Genomic DNA, 20,910 nt, shown 5'->3' with positions numbered 1-20,910 from the left:
TTCTTTTGCCAGACCATGCATCCACACATCACTAACCATTTCAAGGCAATGTCCATATGGCTATGGATCTTAAGTTTACATTAATGTTAATATGGATGCAGGTATTGTTTGCACTGAAGATCATCTCACTTGGAAGAGTTCCTGAAAGCTTGAGAACCTGAAACTGCAGGTGATGTAAGGTGCAACAAAAAGGACAGTAGTCAGTACAAGTAAGCTGATGGCCTTCAAGTTTTGGATGTGTCTTTCAATTTCCAGATCCCCATTGGGTAGCACTCTTAGGGAGAGCATAAGAAAGTTGGTGCAGGTGTCCAACCTCATTAAATCCCCTGAGGCAGATGTTAGGGTTATTGTTGATACTTAGCGCTTTAGAAGACACACAGTCTTTTTTCACTCAGTGTTTTTAACAGTTTTGCCAACAAAATGTTGGTCTTCACCATAGCAGGCACTAAGGACACAACAGAAGGCATTGTTTTGCCATTATATAAAACTTTAGTGTGCTCATGTCTTGAGTTCTGCATACAGTTTTGGTCTCTGCATCTCAGGAAGCTGCAACTACTTCTGAAAATCAAGGACAATAGTACTAGATCTACTCAGACTGCAAAGATATTCCATGCTCTTCCTCATTCATGAATGTGTATAGCAGTCAATACAGAGAGTACCCATGTGTGAGAGAGAAGGTTACCAGTCCCTGTCTTGAAGCTACTGGTATTTGAGTTCTGTATAGGAAAATAGAACTTTTACTTATACTAATGTTAGGTGTAAAACTAAGTGGTAAATTATTTTCTACAAGAAATAATACTGCATTTGTTTTTAAAGAGAAATTTTGGAAGATTGGGAATTGATCCTACAAAAAACAGGAATTCAGACAGCTCATTTACTACAGGTGAAAACGAAAACCATGATGAAAAATAAAATAATTCAGAAAAGTACTTCACAGAACTGATAAACTGCAACAAGTTTATCAGCTGTCACTTAGATAAACAAAATTTAGTTTCCTTTTATTATTATTTAATGAAGTCCTAAAACTTGGTGCCTTTTATCTTTCCCTAGAGATTTATGCCTCCTTAGTTAGAGCCTGGGCACATAGAAATTTCAGTTGTCATTTGGCATAACTGACACGTGGGACCTTCAGACAGAAAACGACAAGGCAGAAATAAACTACTCAGGTCAATAGTATGCAACAAAAAAAAAAGGTGGAACAACCCCCCTTTTTTTAGATACAACAATTCTAGCAGTTCTATTATTGTATCTGAACAGTTGAATAGAAAACCAGCATCAATCTCCAATGCAGGAATATGGACCATCTTTGGAAAAACATGCAAAAAAAAGATGTTTGGTAGATTCTACATGTCCATCAACAGCTCATATGAACCTTAAAGAACTTAATACCTTCCTCTGCTTCAGCTTTCCCATTTATCAGGAATATCTTTTGAGGTTCTTTGATGTTTACCAATTTAAATACTTGCTGTTCAATAATGGTTATCTGCCTTTCTAAATAAACATCTATTTTACCTATCAGATTCCCAAAATTGCTGAAACTGGAAAGCACCTCTGGTGGTCATCAAGTTCAACTGCCCCGTGCTCAAAGCTGGGACAGCTAGATCAAGTTACCAAGAACTGTGTCCAGTCCAGTTTTGAATATATCTAAGGATGGAGACACTACAGCCTCTCTGGAAAACCTGTTCTAGTGTTTGATCACCATCACAGTAAAAAAAGATTTTTCTTATGTGTAAATGTAAGTTCCTTTCAGTTTGTGCACATTGTCTCTTCTCCTGTCACTGACCACCACTGAGAACAGTCTATCTCCATTTTCTATGCTCCTCCCATCAGATGTTTATACACATTGAAGATATCCTCCTGAGCCTTCCCTTCTGCAGACAGAACAGTCCCAGATCTCTCAACTTCTCATCATATGACAGATGGTCCATTTACTTAATCATCTTTGTGGTCCTTTACTGGACTTGTTCCAGTAAGTATGTCTCTCGCATACTGAGGAGCCCAAACCCAGTACTCCAGATGTGTCTCACCAGGGCTGAGCAGAAGGAAAGCATCTCCCTTGACCCACTGTTGTGGTTTAGCCCCAGCCGGCAACTAAGCACCACGCAGCCACTCGCTCACTCCCCCTCCCGCAGTGGGACGGGGGAGAGAATTGGGAAAAAACTCGTGGGTTGAGATAAACACGGTTTAATAGGACAGAAAGAAAGAAGGAAACAACAATGATAATACCAACAAAGGAATGTACAAGAACAAGTGATGCCCAATACAGCAATTGCTCACCACCCAGTGATCGACAGCCCGTCCCCGAGCAGCGATTTCCGCCCCCCGGCCAACTCCAGTTTATATACTGGGCATGACGTCGTATGGTAGGGAATATCTCTTTGGCCAGTCTGGGTCAGCTGTCCCGGCTGTGTCCCCTCCCAGCTCCCTGTGCACCCCCAGCCCTCTCGCCGGCAGGCCAGCACAAGAAGCTGGACTGTCCTTGACTGCTTAGCGACAGCTCAAAATATCAGCACGTTACCTACATTTTCTCATCCCAAATCCAAAACACAGCCTCACACTGGCTTCTGTGAAGAAAACCAGCTCTATCCTGGCTGAAACCAGGACAGTATCCACCCCTTATTCCATACCATTTACGTCATGCCCAGGTCCTGTACTTTTCAATACATTCCAATTATTCATTTTTACTCTTCCTGTCTTTTAATATATATACACAGATATCACTTTCTTAGTCCATGGGCCATCACTTAAAATGTCTGTGGAGTTCAGACAGTCCATGACTCCAGACTTCATCCATCATAGCAGTCTCTCAGGGCAGGGGAGATGGTATGTGGTGTTGGATTGTCATCTGGCACGGTCCATGTTCATGATCTGCAGGTTGAAGATGTCGGTCTCAAGGGATTTGTTGGGCACAAGCTGCTGAAGCCAGTTCTGGTTTCATCACTGCTGCACGTTGCTTGGTTTCAGTGAAGCTCATTCTTCATAAGTCTGGGTGATTCTTACTATAATACCATTGATATGGTAGATAGCAGCCATAGTAGTAATGTCATACTGAACAATTAACATAATACAATTCAAATCATTGACTGTTTTCACCCAAAATCAAGTCTCCTTGAGGTACACATCGGACTTCCCCATCCTTCCGCATTACCCACCAAGTGCACCCAGGTCCCTGGGCAAAGGCAATCCCACGAACGGGTTTGCCTTTGCCTGAGCCAGGAGTAACCCAGACTGTCTTCCCCAGCATATTTCTCACATGCACCACAGGGACTTTATCCCCTTCTACAGTACGTAGAAGTTTTGATTGGGCAGGGCCGGCTCTATTAGTAGATCCCCTAGTGTTGACTAACCAGGTGGCTTTTGCTAAATGTGTATCCCAATGTTTGAATGTCCCATCACCCATTGCTCTCAGTGTAGTCTTTAACAGTCCGTTGTATCGTTCAATTTTTCCGGAAGCTGGTGCATGATAGGGGATGTGATACACCCACTCAATGCCGTGCTCTTTGGCCCAGGTGTCTATGATGTTGTTTCGGAAATGAGTCCCATTGTCTGACTCAATTCTTTCGGGGGTGCCATGTCGCCATAAGACTTGCTTTTCAAGGCCCAGGATAGTGTTCCGGGCGGTGGCATGGGGCACAGGGTATGTTTCCAGCCATCCGGTGTTTGCTTCCACCATGGTAAGCACATAACGCTCCTGTATAGTTTTTATACTATAGCTCCTATAACTACATACTCCCACAGTTGTTAAATCTACCTTTATCAGCCTAATAGAATGATTGTTTTCCCCTCTAAATTGCATGCTGACATATAGCATTGTTGGACTGGTGGGGGATAGAATTATTGGAATGTTATATAAGTGTTCTTAGTTAAATAATGTGATAATTGGCAATGTTATAATTCAGCTTGGATACTCAAAGCAGAGAGAAATCGACCTCCTATGTGTGTGAGATTAGTTTACAACAAGGGGAAATCAGGTTACACATAAAAAAGAAGAAAAGAAGGAAAAAAAAAAAGACATAATCATAAGGATGACAAAACATTATCCAGAAAGGCAAAAATACCTCCATCATTAGTGGTTCTTAAAAATAAACTGGGCAAACATTTCTCAGGAATGACTTGGTTACAGTTGAATGTGTCTTTGGCTGAGGGATGAACAGGAAGACTCCCAAGCCTCTGAACACCACCAGGAGGCAGGGTGAAGAAGCTCAGTCACGCACAGGAAGTTTTCACAGAATCACAGAATCATTAAGGTTGGAAAAGGCCTTTAAGATCCACAAGTTCAACTGTTAACCCAAGTCCACCATGCCCACTACTCCACCACTTTTGTTAGGCCTAGTCAAAACCATCAAAGATATCATCCAGAAATGGTCACAAGGTGTAGAGCACAGTAAGAACAGAGCTTCTCCGAAGTGTATCAGGTTGAGATTGGAGTTCCCACATCAGATCTGTCACAGACGTTAATATGAAATTCTAATTCTGTTAAAATATCAGCAAGTTGAAAAGTACTGTTAATGTGTGTTTCACCTCATATAGTGTTGGAATTAATTTGCTTTTATTTTTCTGTTATAGTATCAAAATTAATTATATTTAGGATGTTGTACAGTATGTTAATGTGAGGAATCCAGATTGTATTTTTTAATTATTTAAAAAGCTACAGTGGATTGAGGCCAGGGCTCTGCATCTCTTGGACTCTAGCAAAACCTGGACTAAGCCCAATCAAGTGGGCATAACTAACATTTACAAACGATGACAAGTTCATACTACATTGAACTTATTTTTCCTATTTATTTTAATGTGACAGATAGCAAAGGAGACTTAACAACAGCTTTTATAACAGCTTCCCTACTATTTCAGACTTCCTGTGCTTGGATAACAGTTTATTCCGGACCAGTCCAGCTTCCTTTGCTTGATCCTGCAGCAAAGTCGTAATAATCCTATTGGTAACATTACAGGCTGTTGCTATGGAAATTAATGTGTTATCTCAGAAAAATGACAGATGGGTTGAAAAGGGAACAAGCCCATTCTTAAACATTGATCCTTACATGACTGGCTAATCCCTAAACGGATGTCATTTAGGAAGTAGCTAATTTCAAAGACTTTAGTAAAACCATATGACTAACCAGAACTGCAGAGGACAGAGGGTATGTTAAGGATTTTTCTTGGAAAGAGTTAAATTCTCTCTGTTTCATTTCTAGTTGTGGCCTACATTGCTCTTCTCTCTACATGTTCCAGACAACTCATAGTAGTTCAGGAACCACCATGAGGTAACAGGGGTTCAGCAGTATTGTGTGTGCGGCTTAACAGTAACTTTACCTCATCCACCTGTAATGCAATGACATAATTCACACAGATGAATTACATTATTAAAGAGAGAAGTGATTTCCAGGACAAGGAAGAAGCAATGAAGTAGCTATCATTTGCAGATACACTTCAGATTAAAAACAGAAAACAAATATAGGTGATGTCTATTACTTTGCCACCACACAAAGGGATACTTTGCATATTTTCATTCTTTAATTGTTGAGGTTTATACTTTCTCTTAAATTTAAACAAAAACATTGTTCATGGCAGTGTAAATCAGGCTAAATTATGGAGAATGCAGCATATAGCAGGTGGAATTTGCTCAAGAAGGCTAAATTAGGAGTGTGGGTTAAAAACTCCTCTGGGATGTAAGTGCCAACAGGGAAATGGATCAGGGATGTAGAATGAGAAATACAATGTGTTGGACTTTTAAAAGAGGAAAGAACCACTGTGGTATGGAAATCTTGTTCAAGACTGACAAGTGATTCTTGATTTTCATTCAATACAGAAAATCTTTTTCTTTCTGAGAAAACTGAAGGAAAAATACAACAGAAGATATTTTTTTCCTATTAGGCAATACTACATTTGACGTTTTTGATAATTTTGTCTTCAGAATCACTTCACTGGTTTTTATAAATCACATAACAACACATTCTTCTCCGATGGTGATTTTTTTTATATTCCTTGGTTATGAATAACAATGTTGCAACAACTTACTATTGGTAATTACTTAGGAGAAAAAAAAAATCACCTGTCTAGGATGCTGACAAAATGCTGAGAATTAGAAGTATCTTCTCATAATGCTTTGACTAGTAGCAAGAATCATACAAATGAAAATCTATAAATCTGTCTCATGCCAGTAAATAACATGATTATTTCAAAATTATAAAAATACGTGTGTCAGAACAGGGACTTGATTTAAAATTTTCAGAACTGAAAGAATATTACCTGAATTATGTCATAATTTTATTCCCCAAAAGTAACAATTACACAAGAATACTCTGTTGTTTGAAAAATTTGCAGGAAAAATTGTTACTGCTATGAAAGTTGGATGTATCTTTTGCAGGTTATAGCAACAGCACCTGCACTGACCCACTCATTGACCTAAAAATCAGTGGAACAAACAAGCAAAAAACCCCACCACCTATACCCTAGAGAAAAGCTGTGTAGTCATAACAAACAGGATTAGAAAACATGGGTTGATGGGTCATGCCAGACATCTGTTGTGCAACTACACACATCATGCTCTTTGCTACTTTGTAATTTTTTTTTTTTTATGTAAAGTTAATCAGGTGGATAGAGGAGACATTAAATTCTGCAGTTTTATTTAAGCATCTGCTAGGGACACAAGTGAAGATAAGAGAATGAGTCCCAAGCGACTACTGTTGTAGCTGTTAGGTGGAAGTCACAGATAGGTCAGAGCCATTAGGAATAAATAATAATGTTGTAATTGAGTAAAAAGCAAAGCTGATGTCCAAAGAACAGTGTAACGGGGAAGACAGTATATCGTGGATCTCTCCTGTCTTTGATGCTCTCTCTATGAATAGATAATTCTGTGATTTTCTTCTTATATAAAAGTTGAAGGGTTGTTATGTGGGTCAAGGATAACATTAGTGGTAATACTTTGATCAGATTTGTAATTTGCCTTTCAAAATGAAAGGTAATATTTGGTGCTGTCAAGGAAGTTATAATGATCAAATATTTGTGATATCATTAGGAGTTGATTATATACCCTTTCTTCCAGGAAGCTAGCACACAGGTCATTGGAATATGAGATAATATTTTTTATAAGCTATCTTCTAAGAAACAGAGCATCAACAGATGTGTTGACAGAAAGAAATAAAGAGAGGCAGAAGGAATTTAGTGTCACAAGTATTTATTCTGCAAAAGGTAGAGTGTTCTGCAAGTCATACTCTAAAGCTGCCCTGTGTTTCTGAACAGCATTGCCTGGATACCTTTGAAATTGTGATAAGAATGCGAAAGAGATCTATGTCTTAACTATAATTCCAGGATACCACAGGAACCCTGCAAATCTTCTAACCTGAAGTTACACCTCACAAGCAAATTGAAAGCAAATAAAAGGTGTTAAAGTATTTGATTCAACCATTTATGTTGATTGTCAATGCATTTGCAATGCATCTCTATTTCAAATATTTAATTTTTGAGCCAAATATTCTATAATTATATTTGCAGTGTGGAATTTTGAGGCTGTAAGAATTATTCATATCAATTCATGGAGGTTTAGGTCAGAAAAGCGACATGATTTTTTCATACTAGGGCTCACTGCAGAAGACATTAAGGACATCTTAATTTCTTATCTTTCTTTACAAGGCAGAAATTTGATAAAATATCTTACATTGAAGTGTCACTAGAACAGATTTCAGAATAAAGCACTGACATGAACAGAAACATAACAGAAAACATATGTAGAAACAAAAGTTTATTAACCCCAAAACTCTAAAATAGCTCAAATATAGAATTATCAGTTTACTGCTTGTCATGCATGACCCGTTATTTGAAGGGAATTAGATTGCATAAGACAACAGAAAGTACTGCACTTTTCTGTACTGGACAAGTTGGTAGAAAGTTGGTAGAAACCAGCTAAGAAACCTATGTACATTTATAAGTGACACGCAGGGAAAGATTCAACACAACTTTCACTGAAAGAAGTTGTGAATCAAAATCTGTTCAAGTTCTGTGACAACATCTTTGAGATAAGATTGATGGGGAAGATATAGACTGCTTGGATTTCCAATAAACTTTTATAAGTTACCGTAATAAATGTTTTTAGAGACTAAATTGTTGTTGCAAGAGGGGGGTAACTGTCTCATAGATCTGTAACACAAGGTTTTCAGGAAGAAATAGGAAAAAATAGGAGATCAAAGTTGCAAAGAATAAAGTTTTTTTTGCAATGGAGATTTCCCACAGAGCTTTTTAGGCACCTCTGTTATTCAAACTACTGATAAATAATGTGGAAGAGGGGAAATAAGGAGGTAACAACAACCTGCTGACAGTACAAAATTAGAACTGACCACAAAGAATTTCAGAGGGATCATGCAGTTGTGAATGACTGGGTGATAAAAATGGCAGATGAGACCCAGCATTGATAAATGCAAAGTAATGCACATGAAGGGAAAAAGAATCACAATTATACATGCACAGCTTTAAGCTCTACATAACTATTAACATTCAGGAAAGAGGGCTTAGTGTCATTATGAATGGCTCTGTGAAAATATCAGTTTGCTGTTCAGAAGTAGTCAAAAAGTCAAGTAAAATATTGGGGATTATTTGAAAAAAAAATAAAACAAAGTATTTCGTTATGTCATCATTTCAGTCTCTGTTTGGTCTATATCTGGATATTGTCTATAGCTTTAGCCATTTCTCTCTCAAAACTATGTAGAAGATCTAGAAATGGTGCAGAGTGACAGATCAGATCAGATGTATAGGGAGTTTCTACTTGACAAAAAATAAATATTCCCTGGTCTTTAGTTTAGATAAACTATGAGGAATGGATTATAAGCAGAGCATATAGGAAGTTAGACATGTCTTGCAGAAGATGAACAAGCAATATTTATTCTCTATTTTTCCTCAGAGCTTATTGTACAGCTGATGTAAAATTGGCAAAAACACTTATGTGGAGCACTTTTCCACATATGTATAATTGAACTATGGATTTCATTGTTACAGGGAGTGAATATGAAGAGATCAAAAGTTATTAAGCAAATTCATTGAAGAAATGCCCATTTATTAAACATGGTGTTGTGGGTGCAGCCTCAGGAGTGGGAAGTCTCAGAACTACCGTCGACGAGATACTGGAGCCAGGAGGGAGGTGTTCACTGCTTCCCGTACTCTTTTTCTAATCATCTGTCACAAGCCACAGAGAGAGACAGGAGACTTTTACACTGGCCTAGAATGATGTCCAAGGACAAGCTGTGGAAAGGGTTAGCTAGAGGCGCATAGAAGTCCTGACCTCAAATACATGGAAGTCAACAGCAGGAATGTCATCAGTGCCAGTGGCTTTGGCCCAGATCTATGCCTTCACCTCCACCCCTGCCTGCCATCCTGGAGGCACAGGAGGAGCAGCATCACTGTGCATCAAGTTACACTGAAGACTTTAAAAGAGGCTTAAGATGCTCATAGACCTTCCACAGGTCATTTGCACTGTCATGAATTTCAACTAACAGGACAAGTCTCCTTACCAGCAGCACTCAGCACACATGGGATGTAACATCAAGGAGTGCAACTTTCAGAAAACAAGCTGCCTAAACAGCTCTCTTCTATGCACTTCCTAAGCATTACACTTTTTCAGCAGCTGTGAAGAGAGGATAAGTTAAAGCAGGCTTCAGCATTTAAAGTTTAACAGAGTGGGGCAGATTATTTTCTCTGTCTGATCATTTTCCAGCTGGCTTTCTGACATTCCGCAGTTCTGGTCTTTGTGCCTACTTTATCTAAGGTGTTTACTTTGCAGGTGTATTAGGCAGACATTATGCATATTTGGTTCAAACAGGCTGAGGAACACTTTGCTCCTCTACTTACTTGTAGCGTAGTAGACATCCAGAGCTATCATAGGAAAAATAATACTGTATTTTGAAAGGGAAGTTGATTGTTTCATTTTACCTCCATCTGCTTTAAGTACCTCTAATAAACATATTGCCATAATATCTGAGTGCTAATAAGTACAAATTAATTTTCATTTAGAAAGAGATCTGAACTGTTTTGCTACAAAGACCAGTGTAAAGAGCTCCTTTGCTTTCAAACATATTTGTAAGAGCTTTTTTTTTTTTTTTTAAAGTCATCCATTGCTCCCAACTCTAAACATTTATCAACAGACTTGAAAGCTGTAAGCTTCCTTCCATAGCAAAACCCAAGATCCCTGGAATTAGTTACAGATAGAAGTGCTTTAAGGTAAACATCAACTGTTTCAGAATTTAGAAAGAAAAATCAAACTTTTCCTGCTACACAGCCTGTCAATAACTCTCAGTTTCTTAACCCATCAGAACATTAATCTCTTTTTATGGGACAGTGTTGCTGAGTACTGTGGAGCTGTGCCTTGGAGCAAATGTTGTTACTTGCATCACCAAATGAAGTTCCCCTCAAGAAACGAGCAAGCAAGGACTGACAGCTACTTTTTGAAAATAACTGAAGACTTCATAAAGAATTTTTCAAAATACCTTGAAATATCCAATTCTTTTCCTTCTTGGAGGGTAAAAAGCTGGATTATACCTAATTTGTAATTTAGGCTACGATATGGTAGATGAAAAGCTATTGGATACCGGTGGATGAAAAGCTGGACACGAGCCGGCAATGTGCGCTCACAGCCCAGAAGGCCAACTATCTACTGGGCTGCATCTGAAGCAGCATGGCCAGCAGGTTGAGGGAGGTGATTGTGTCCCTCTACTCCACTCTGGTGAGACCTCACCTGGAGTCCTGTGTCCAGTTCTGGAGCCCTCAGCACAGGAAAGATATGGACCTGTTGGAGAGGGTCCACAAAATTGATCAGAGGGTTGTAACACCTCTCCTTAGGGCAACAGGCTGAGAGAGTTGGGGTTGTTCAGCCTGGAGAAGAGAAGGCTCCAGGGAGACCTTATTGCAGCCTGCCAGTACTTAAAGGGGGCTTTTAAGAAAGATGGGGACAGACTTTTTAGCAGGGCCTGTATCCCTGATAGGACAAGGGGTAATGATGTTAAACCAAAAGAGGGCAGATTTTCACTAGAGATAAGGAAGACATTTTTCACAATGAGGGTGGTGAAACACTGGACAAGTTGCCCAGAGAGGTGGTAGATGCCCCATCCCTGGAAACATTCAAGGTCAGGTTGGACAGGACTCTGAGCAGCCTGATCTAGTTGAAGATGACCCTGCTCATTGCAGTGGGGTGTTGGACTAGATGACCTTTAAAGTTACCTTCCAACCCAAACTATTCTATGATTCTACGATTCTATGATACACTGAGACTTCATATGCTGACATTTGCTTAGGGAAAGCTTTCTTCTGCTTGAACCATTGCCCAAGATTTTGGGTTTTACTGTGCAGAACAGAGGCCAGGCTGTTCAGTCTGCATTCTCTGAGCATTACATCTCCTCCAGCCATACTCAGAGAGAACTGGAAATCATATTAATATAAAGATATCAGAGTTTGCAGTCAGCAGATGCACAGCTGAGCCTAAATGCCACGGCTCTAGCAGCTCATTCTCCTCTTGTGCTCACAGCCATATCTGTGTCTTCTCGTGCATGGCTCAGGCATGCTCCCCAGCCTCAGATATCTTGGGCTTTCCATCATTCATTTACAAGCAGCCACGCTGCTCTGCCTCTCCTCCTCCACTCACCCCCTCCATATGTTGTGACATCCTCTTTCTTTTTGATCATCAGGAATATGGTATCCCTGGTAGAAATCACTTTTATGATACTTTTCCTTAAAAAAAAAAGTCATCTTGTCAGAGATGGTTGTGAGCTTCATGCTTTAGTGAAACTTCAAACAAATGTTTTATAAGAAATTTCTGACAAAGTCAACGCAGATTGTTTTTCAAAATATCTTTTCTTTGGAAAAAAATAAAAATAGCATCAAAATAAAATTCATAAAAGCATTCGTATTTATCTGGGTGGTTTGCATAATCAAGCTCACTTCAGAAAAGAAGTATCATCCTTTAATTTCCTTTAAACCTGGAAAGATTTGAATTTAAACTCTTTAAAATCATCAGGTTTAGTAGGAAATCTAAAAAATGTACTTTTATTTACAGAACAATTTAACAACCATAATAATAAAAAGTGTTTTTGTTTTGTGGGATTTGTTGTTGGGGATTTTTATTTGTAGATCTACACTGATTTTCTGTGTGAAAAGGAAAGGCATTTTTTTGTCAATCTCTTTTCTGAGATTAAGGAGAGCTGTTTGGTTTTCTTTTGTTTATTCATATCAGAATAGTTGTGTCACTGCCCACCCCCCAGTTAAAATACTCAAAAGATTTTCAGTTTCATCTCTTTGGCATACAGGGAGGGATTCCAATGGTGTTTTTTCCCCCCAACTCCCATATTTCTTTCTCTTTCCACTTGATCTTCAGAGTTATTTATCTGCACAAGTAGCCTCTGTCGTTTCAGTTCTTTGAGGTTAGAGCTGTTTCCATGTTGTTAAGCAAGTTCAGAAAGATTTAAATTCCTTTAGCACAGTCACAAAAAAGGTGTCTCTTCTTGTTCCCACATTTCACTCCATAGTTCCATTGTTTTAAATACAGTTGAGTTATAAGTATTCCTCACTCTGCTTTTGTGCTACTCAGAAGAAATACTTCCACTGATTTCTAAAGAAATTTTGTACCAAAAAGTAGTATCATTCAGGAAAAATAAAATATGGACCAATAATTTTCTATTTTCCCTTCCAAATAAGCTATAACCAAAAGTGACTGAACAAGTCAAAACTATTTCCTGTTAAAAAATTTATCTCCTCACACATCAGTTTATAGGAGTCCTATGAGTCATAAACTGTGAGGACCCCCTCCTACAAAGATCTTATTGACATGCATGTAATATCATGGTGTTAAAAAAAAAAAGTCAGGGAGAAGGGAAATAGGCAATATGTGCAAATAAAGTTTCAGAACTGAAATTGCAAAATTCTTGATGCAACGGAATATTTTTAAACTCAGAATGTGTTGCCTCCACCTGTGAATTCAAACAGCCTATGCCTGCATGAGGCAGAGTGTCAGGGGGTTTGAAATGCTTCCTACTTTGGAAAATATGTGTGTATCTTCAGGTACTATGGGCACATTTAATTTAGGTTTTGTTCAGGTGTAATAACTACAAAAAAGTGCTCCTCCTGCAACACAGTAATTGAATTTATTAACTAGTAAGGATGCTTAAAACAGAGTAATCGGTTCCTTTTTCCAATAAAACATACATTAAATCTTCACTCAGAAATTAAGTTTAATTAATCTAGTTAGATTTATAATCTCTGTTCCCATCCAACTTTTTTTAATATTTATGCTCCCTTTTCTCTAGGCAAGCAAGCTAGTTATGAGCTGGAAATTAATGTTATACATTTGGCCTTATACATTTCTTAGAAGGGTAATTCCCCAGCTTTCCTTGATTTAGTGAAATTGCTATGCCATTAAACAATGGAAAATAAAGTTGTTTGATCTACATGAAAAGAAATGAAGGGTAAGGCAAAACATCTGAAAAATTGATCACATTTGGATTAGTAAGCAAACATTTCCTTTTTCCATCTTGGTAATAACAGACTAATGAAAACAATTCATTGATTTTTATTTAAATTATTACATATCACCATGATACTACTACTGATTTGGTAAGGCCAGTTTTGATGATTGTACTAACTGATTTTGTCAGATAATGTTTTGAAAAGCTGAAGCTATACTTTTAGCAGAATTACTTATACAGAAAGGTAAATAGATGATCAACTATAGTATTTCAGTCAAGTCAGACTTGATTGTAGGACTGAACTCCTGCGCTTTTCTCATTAGAACAGAGCATTGCATCTCTTTCAAATGCACCAGTTCTGGTTTTTTTTTTAACACATTTGGTCTCTCTCATGCAAAATCTTTAATATTTCCTTTTTTGAGCAACATTCACCATGTAACCTTCCTTCTCTTTTCCACTTGAGGTTTCAGTTTTGCCTTTCAGTGTCTCTCAAATCTCTATTAGACTTTTATGATATAGTTTCATTTTATATAAAGGCAACGTGCAAAAATCATAAACTATTTTATATAACACCAAAAAAAGTCATTCTATCTTTGCTGTAGAAACACTTCATTCTGGTTTTATTCAAGACACATGGTAGCCTTGACTTGAGAATGACCCTTTTTCTCATTACGTTCAAAAGCATAAGTTTCATGGACCACCACTGAGATAGACTCAAGCTTTTGTAACTTTAATGTCCATTTTCCTTCATTCAGACTCTGTGCATTTAGTACTATCAGGCACCAATCAAAGGTCAGACATAGTTGCTGTCCCATTATAACATATGGTTTCATATGATCCATTGAAGAATAAAAATAAAGTGTACTTATTTTTATGCTCCTATATAGCTATTTAAATAAATCTAGTAGACGAATTTATGAAAAGAAAACCTTCTCAATTCTCTACTCATCATTTATACTCAAAACAAAAAATAGCAGAAAATCCTAATTAGTTTTTGTAATGTATATAGATAAAATACTGTAACACATTTTAAATGACGACAAGTCATAAGCATTAAAAAAGAAAGGAGACCTGCATTAAGAGTAGGGAGGGTCCTATACAACCTGTAAAAATGATTATTTCTACCTCCCATGAGGACTGAATTTCTGTGTATTTGAAATCCCGAGCTGAGAACATGCCAAAATTGTCTGTTATTACTAAAACCAAAAGACCTTATCCTTGGCTTCCTGTAATTCTAATTTGTGTTAGTGCAGTGGAAAAAAGACTTTATCTTGCCTTAAGGCAATAACTGTCATAAGGGAATCCTCTGAGGGTGTATGGCTGCCTTACCCAGTAGCATAAAGGACAGACAGGCCAATAGGATTTAGCTGTAAGTACCTGACATGAAATCCTCCTTTTCCCATCACTAACCCCACCTTATCCTTCTCCCTCTGCCACCTGGAGCTGGCTGGGTGGGAAAGGAGAACGTAGAGAGTTCTGCTTCTAGTGACTTTGATGTTATGTCTTTCTGAATTATTATTGCTGGTTAAGATGCTAATTTCACAAGTTACCTCTGATTTGCACCAGTTTCTGACATTCTTCCAGAACAGGATCAGAGTTTTTAGGATTTCCTTAGTAAATCTTAATGCTCTTCAGGACCTGTTCTCTTCTTTATCACTTTTCAGGTACAACAGCATCCTTTCCTTCACCTAATCGGTTTAGAAGTTTCTGTTCACCTCCTCTCAGTCATTTCTTGTCTCTAATTGTTATCTAATCTTCCTGCTCACTTACTTCAGACACTAAGAAAGGGATAACTTTCCATGTAATTTTCTGACCCTTAAAAGGTGAAAGCATTACTTAAGTACAGCTATAGGCACTTGTCACATTATATCTCCAATGCAATATGGCATCAAAACACTACTGAAAGTCTGTTTTGATGGCGTTTTGAACAATTCATGGAAACAATTCACCAGGTACTTAAAATCAGAAGTGAGTGAACTTATTCAGGTATATCAAGAAAATGCTAGTCTCCTCAGGAAACTTTTCATCAAACTAGGAGCAAATAAAATTTGTGATGGTGTTCAATTTTTGTAAAGGTTTCTTTTGGCAAATAGAAACATGAAACAATAAAGAAAACTCTTGCGTAAAATGAAGACGACCATTTGTACACAGGCACAGAAGTAGAAATAGTTGTGTAGGCTAGGATACAATTAGATGACCTTGATGCTTCTTTTGCAAATTAATCGTGGGGATTAAAGGAATAACTGGCAAAATTTTCTCTGTATTAGAGGAGGGGCTTTGCTTTTTGGAGAGGAGTGGACCTATCTCATGTTTCCTTGGAAGTCATAAAGAATTCCTTGTGACAGAAAGAGTATACCAAGAGCATGCAGGCTAGGAAACTGAGCATTGTTATTATAAGTACATGGCTTCATTTAGAATGACTGGGAGACTACCTTAGTTTACTGGATATAAATTTCCAGTGATGAAAGTTTGTGAGGATTCCCTTGTTAACTACTTAAAAAAAGAAAGTATATACATATGTATCTCTATATTCAAATACGTGCTTACATGCATATAAAAATATATTTATAGATATTTATGGTTGATCTTGGCTATAATTGCTGTCAGATCCTTGAGTTGTCATCTTATAAGATTTGTTTGGAACATATTTTTAGGGCATTTGGAAGTGTGTTTACAAAATGACAGGTGCATTTGCACACTAAAAGGAAACATTTAACTTTCTAAAAAGTATGCATGCAGATTTTTTCAGATGCTAGAAAGGAACTAATGTGCAGCGATCAGTTTACCAGTAATAATGGTGATGAATGGTGTTGCATCTTGGCAGTTCAAACCCAGAAGTTACAACACAGTGTGGAATACTGTTGACATCTGCAAAGCCTGGCTTCTCTGGGAAACGATTCATAAAATGGCTGCAATGAAAAAAACTGTTCCTCTTAACAGTTGTTGTTCTTAGCACTTGTTGCTCTCAATTCTGCTTCATGTCTGTTGTGTTTCTACAGGACAACTTTGGCCAAGGCTCACAGGTTCTCAAGAGGTGCTTGTTTTAAGCTCACCCACTATGATTGCAGTGGTTATGAACAGACCTTGGTTTACACATTCTCAAATCAAACTCAAGACTATCACTACTATGATTTTTGCAGATATTAACATAGCTGGAAAAGTGATACACAGAAAGGGTCTTCTACTAAATGGGAGAATGTACCTACAATCTATTGCCTAAAATATGAAACAAAAAATATTTCAATTTCTGCCACAAAACACTGTATAAGAAGACTATCATTAAGAGTAAAAACACATGCTCATTTTTTCTGTGTTAATATTTTGAGTGACAACTTTCAAACACTGTATAAGTTAATTGTCAATTGATACAAATGACACGGTATTTTATATCTGCTGAGGACCATGAAACATCATATGTAAATCCTCTTATGTTAATTACAAAGAGCAAAGTAGGCTTCTTCTTATGTTGTCTCTCATCATTGTCATGTATCTTGTGTTTTACGCATATGTCCTTTGAGCGCGGAATCTTAAAACAGTGACTTGTGCTGCCAAGGTTCTGACAGAATTTTGTTATTCCAAGCTCCCAGCCGTCCTTGTCACATAGTACGTAATGAAAACAACTCTAAAATAAAGTGCCATCAGAAAGACAGGTCATATGTGAAGTATATGTTTGCATGTGTTCATGTACTTTAAGGTGATTATACTCTGCTACAGTGACAGAAAAGCGGGTCTATTAATATAATTTCTGACCAGGCGCTATCTTAAACACATTGGTCCTGGGAGAAAAAATGTTACTTAGACATTTCTCAGGAATTAAAAAAAAGAAAGGAAAACATCCCCGAAAGTCCAAAGAAGTGCAATATTCAAAGAAGAAAAATACAAGGTGAGATGATCCACTGAACAGAATATCAGGAGTTGACGGCAATCCAATTGTTGTATTTTATAACACTGATATGAAAAGAACAGGGTGTATGCAGTCAGATCAATGACCATTAATCATAAAGTGTAAGAAATTGAAGGTGGAAGAGCCCTGTTAGATCAGTCAGGCTGTCCTTTGCCTACACAGGCTCTCTCTCTGAAAAATATATTCCAATTTACTTCATAGTGTATAGTGTATAGTGTATATATTCCAATTTACTTCATAGTGTATAGGCTCTACCAACATGAACTCCACTGCTTCAGCTTTTACAGTGCAAAATTAAATTAAATTAATTCTGTTGTTGGAAGTTGTTTAGCTTTTTGTAAAATCTGTCCTCATCTAGTTTTTGTCTGTATCTTTTGTGACTTTCTATTAATCCAATACCTCTCCACGAGATGGTGGCAATGCTGACTTTGAATTTATTGGCTTTCATTTATATAATAAATGAAAAAAAATAACATCACAGACTTTCACTTTATTTATTTTGGCAGTACTCTTCGAGAAATAATGTTTTGTTAATTTCGGTGACACCTATTCCTACCTTAATTTCTGCCTAAGATTTTTACTTACCAGTGTAAAGTGGAAAAAGACATACAAAAGTATTGTGAGTAATATTGTGAGAAGGCAATCTCCTTTTAACAGAGTAGTCTAATTCACTGAGTTTCTAACATTGATTCACAAATTCACTACCTCACAAATTCACTAACCCTCACACTTACAAGCAAGAGAGTCACATAGCCAAGGGTGACAGCGGCATAGGCACTTCCGTGGTTTAACCCAGCCGGCAACTAAGCCCCACGCAGCCGCTTGCTCACTCCCCCCACAGTAGGATGGTGGGGAAGAGAATCAGGAGAGTAAAAGTGAGAAAACTCGTGGGTTGAGATAAAGGCAGTTTAATAAGTAAAGCAAAAGCCACACGCGCAAGCAAAGCAAAACAAGGAATTCATTCACCACTTCCCATGGTCAGGCAGGTGTTCGACCATCTCCAGGGAAGCAGGGCTCCAGCACGTCTAACGGTTACTTGGGAAGACAGATGCCATCACTCTGACTGTCCCCCCCTTCCTTCTTCATTCCCCAGATTTATATACTGATCATGACGTCACATGGTATGGAATATTCCCTTGGCCAGTTTGGGTCAGCTGTCCCAGCTGTGTCTCCTCCTAACAGCTTGTGCACACCCCGCCTCCTCACTGATGGGGTTGTGTGAGAAGCAGAAAATGCCTTGACTCTGCGTAAACACTGCTCAGCAATAACAAAAACACCTCTATGTTATCAACACTCTCTTCAGCACAAATCCAAAACACAGTCCCAAACTAGCTACGATGACGAAAATTAACTATCATCGCAGCCAAAGCCAGCACAGGCACAAATGTACTAGTTATGGATCATACAGTGTATATCTACATTGTATTTTGCAGGAATATGTAAGGTCCATCTGAACATGTTTGGAGGCTTTGCTACTGGAAGATAAGCTATGGAATTTCACTGCATCACTGCATAACCAGGAAAGCACAGCTCCTGGTCACTTCAGAGCCTTGTAAAGTTCACATATTTCTGCTTGCAAAAGACGTTTTTTATGTTATATATTTATAAACAACAATACATTTCATACAAGTTCTGGATATTTTGAAGTTAGCATTTAAGAGTATTATCTTTATAAGCACATATAAAGTTATAGCTTTGTTTATTTAGAAAAGAATATGAAGTACTGTCACACTTCTGACTTACTGGAATCTAAACATATGAACAAAATGTTCCCTGTCATTGAAGAAGGACCAAAACCCACAAAAAACCTAACAACAATTGTACTGGATCAACAGGATCATCTGCCCCCAGTAAATGCCACAGCAGATGACTAGGGAAAGCATTTCCTGAATGTTCTCCTAGTCTCAACAAGTAAGGCACTCCAGAGCCAGGTGCAACTTCTGCAACCTTTGATGGACTTCTCTTCCATGAAACTGTCCAGTGTCCTCTTCAGCCTGTGTAAGCTGTCATAATCAACAATATGCCATGGCAAAGAGTTGCACAACTTAACTGCATGGAGAGCACCACTGTTTTGTTTCTAGCCTGTCTCTTACTAGTTTCAGTAGAATTTTCCATATTGTCATGTGGAAGAGTCAGTAGATTAACCCCTAATCACCCTCCCCTGATACTTGTGATACTCATGATTCTTTAGATCTTTATGAAATGCCCCCCCCAGTGACATTATTCACGAAATGGAAGTCCCTAGCTAAAGGAAGCACTGCTGGTACATAAGCCTCTCCATACCCCATCCCTTTCCTTACTTTGAGGATTTTCATATTCTGACTTTTTATGCTCTGCAGATAAAGAAACCTGAACTGTACACAATATTCAAAACGCGGCTGGACTGTTTATTTATAGAGTGGCATAACAATGTGCTCTGTTTTGTTTTCTTCTCCTTTCATCATTAGTACTTAACACTTAATTTGCGCTTTGCCCACTACTGAGCTGGTGTTTTTGTGGAACAATCTGTCATAACACCAAGATTTCACTCCTGAGGACAAGGGTCACTTCAAAGCCCATCAGCTTTATGTGAAGTTTTCCCCCTGTGTATCATTTTGCATTTAATCTACTCTAGGTTTTATATGCCACACAATTATACATTTATTCCTGTAATCTTTCACAATGGGGTTTCCTTCTTGTTGTATTGAATTTCCAACAAACTTTATCACCTCATTATTCAGACCAATTTTCATATTGCTTACAAATCTGTTGAACATCATGTGTCTGAGCAAAGATCCCATTACATTCCTTAATTTTGAAAAATATTTTTTCACTCCTCACCTCTGATTCTAAGCTTTTAACCAATTACTGATCCATTCAAGTAATTAATTTTTGCCACTCTGTAATAGAATAGAATAGAATAGAATAGAATAGAATAGAATAGAATAGAATAGAATAGAATAGAATAGAATAGAATCCTGCATTATTTCCTTAAGAAATTTTGGTAGACAGACCTCATAGCTACTCTACCAGCAAGATCATATTTATCCACATATTTCCTGATGTCTTCAAGGAATCCCAAAAATATCTAAGACCTGACTTTTTTTTTAACAAAAAATTCTGTTGAGCCTTCTGCAATCTATCCTGCTAATGCATGTCCATTAATGACGTACATTATTACAGTGTTTATTAATTTGCCATGTATATTTGTGAGGCTTACTGAGTAGTAGTGTTCTGCAATTCTCCTTAATCCTTTCTTTAGAGCAGGTATGATATTTGTCATATTTCACTCTTTAGAACCAACGCTGGTTTAAATATGAAATTTCATAGCACAATTAACATTTAGTTTAGACTTCGTTTAGAGTTCTTGGGTAAATACAAACTTTATTGGCAATTTGTTACTGTTCAGTTTGGTCTATTGGTTTCATAAACCCTTTTATAAACACTTAGGTTTTGTGTTTCTTCCCATAATGAAGAATTTCACTATCCGTCAGAAAAAGGAAAGAGAATTTGTGGGGTTTATATGCCACACAATTATACATTTATTCCTATAATCTTTCACAGTGAGGTTTCCTTCTTGGGAAGGGAAGG

Source organism: Phaethon aethereus, assembly GCF_964289735.1.
Source record: "Phaethon aethereus genome assembly, chromosome: 2".
Lineage (NCBI taxonomy): Eukaryota > Metazoa > Chordata > Aves > Phaethontiformes > Phaethontidae > Phaethon > Phaethon aethereus.
This window is presented reverse-complemented; position numbering follows the sequence as displayed.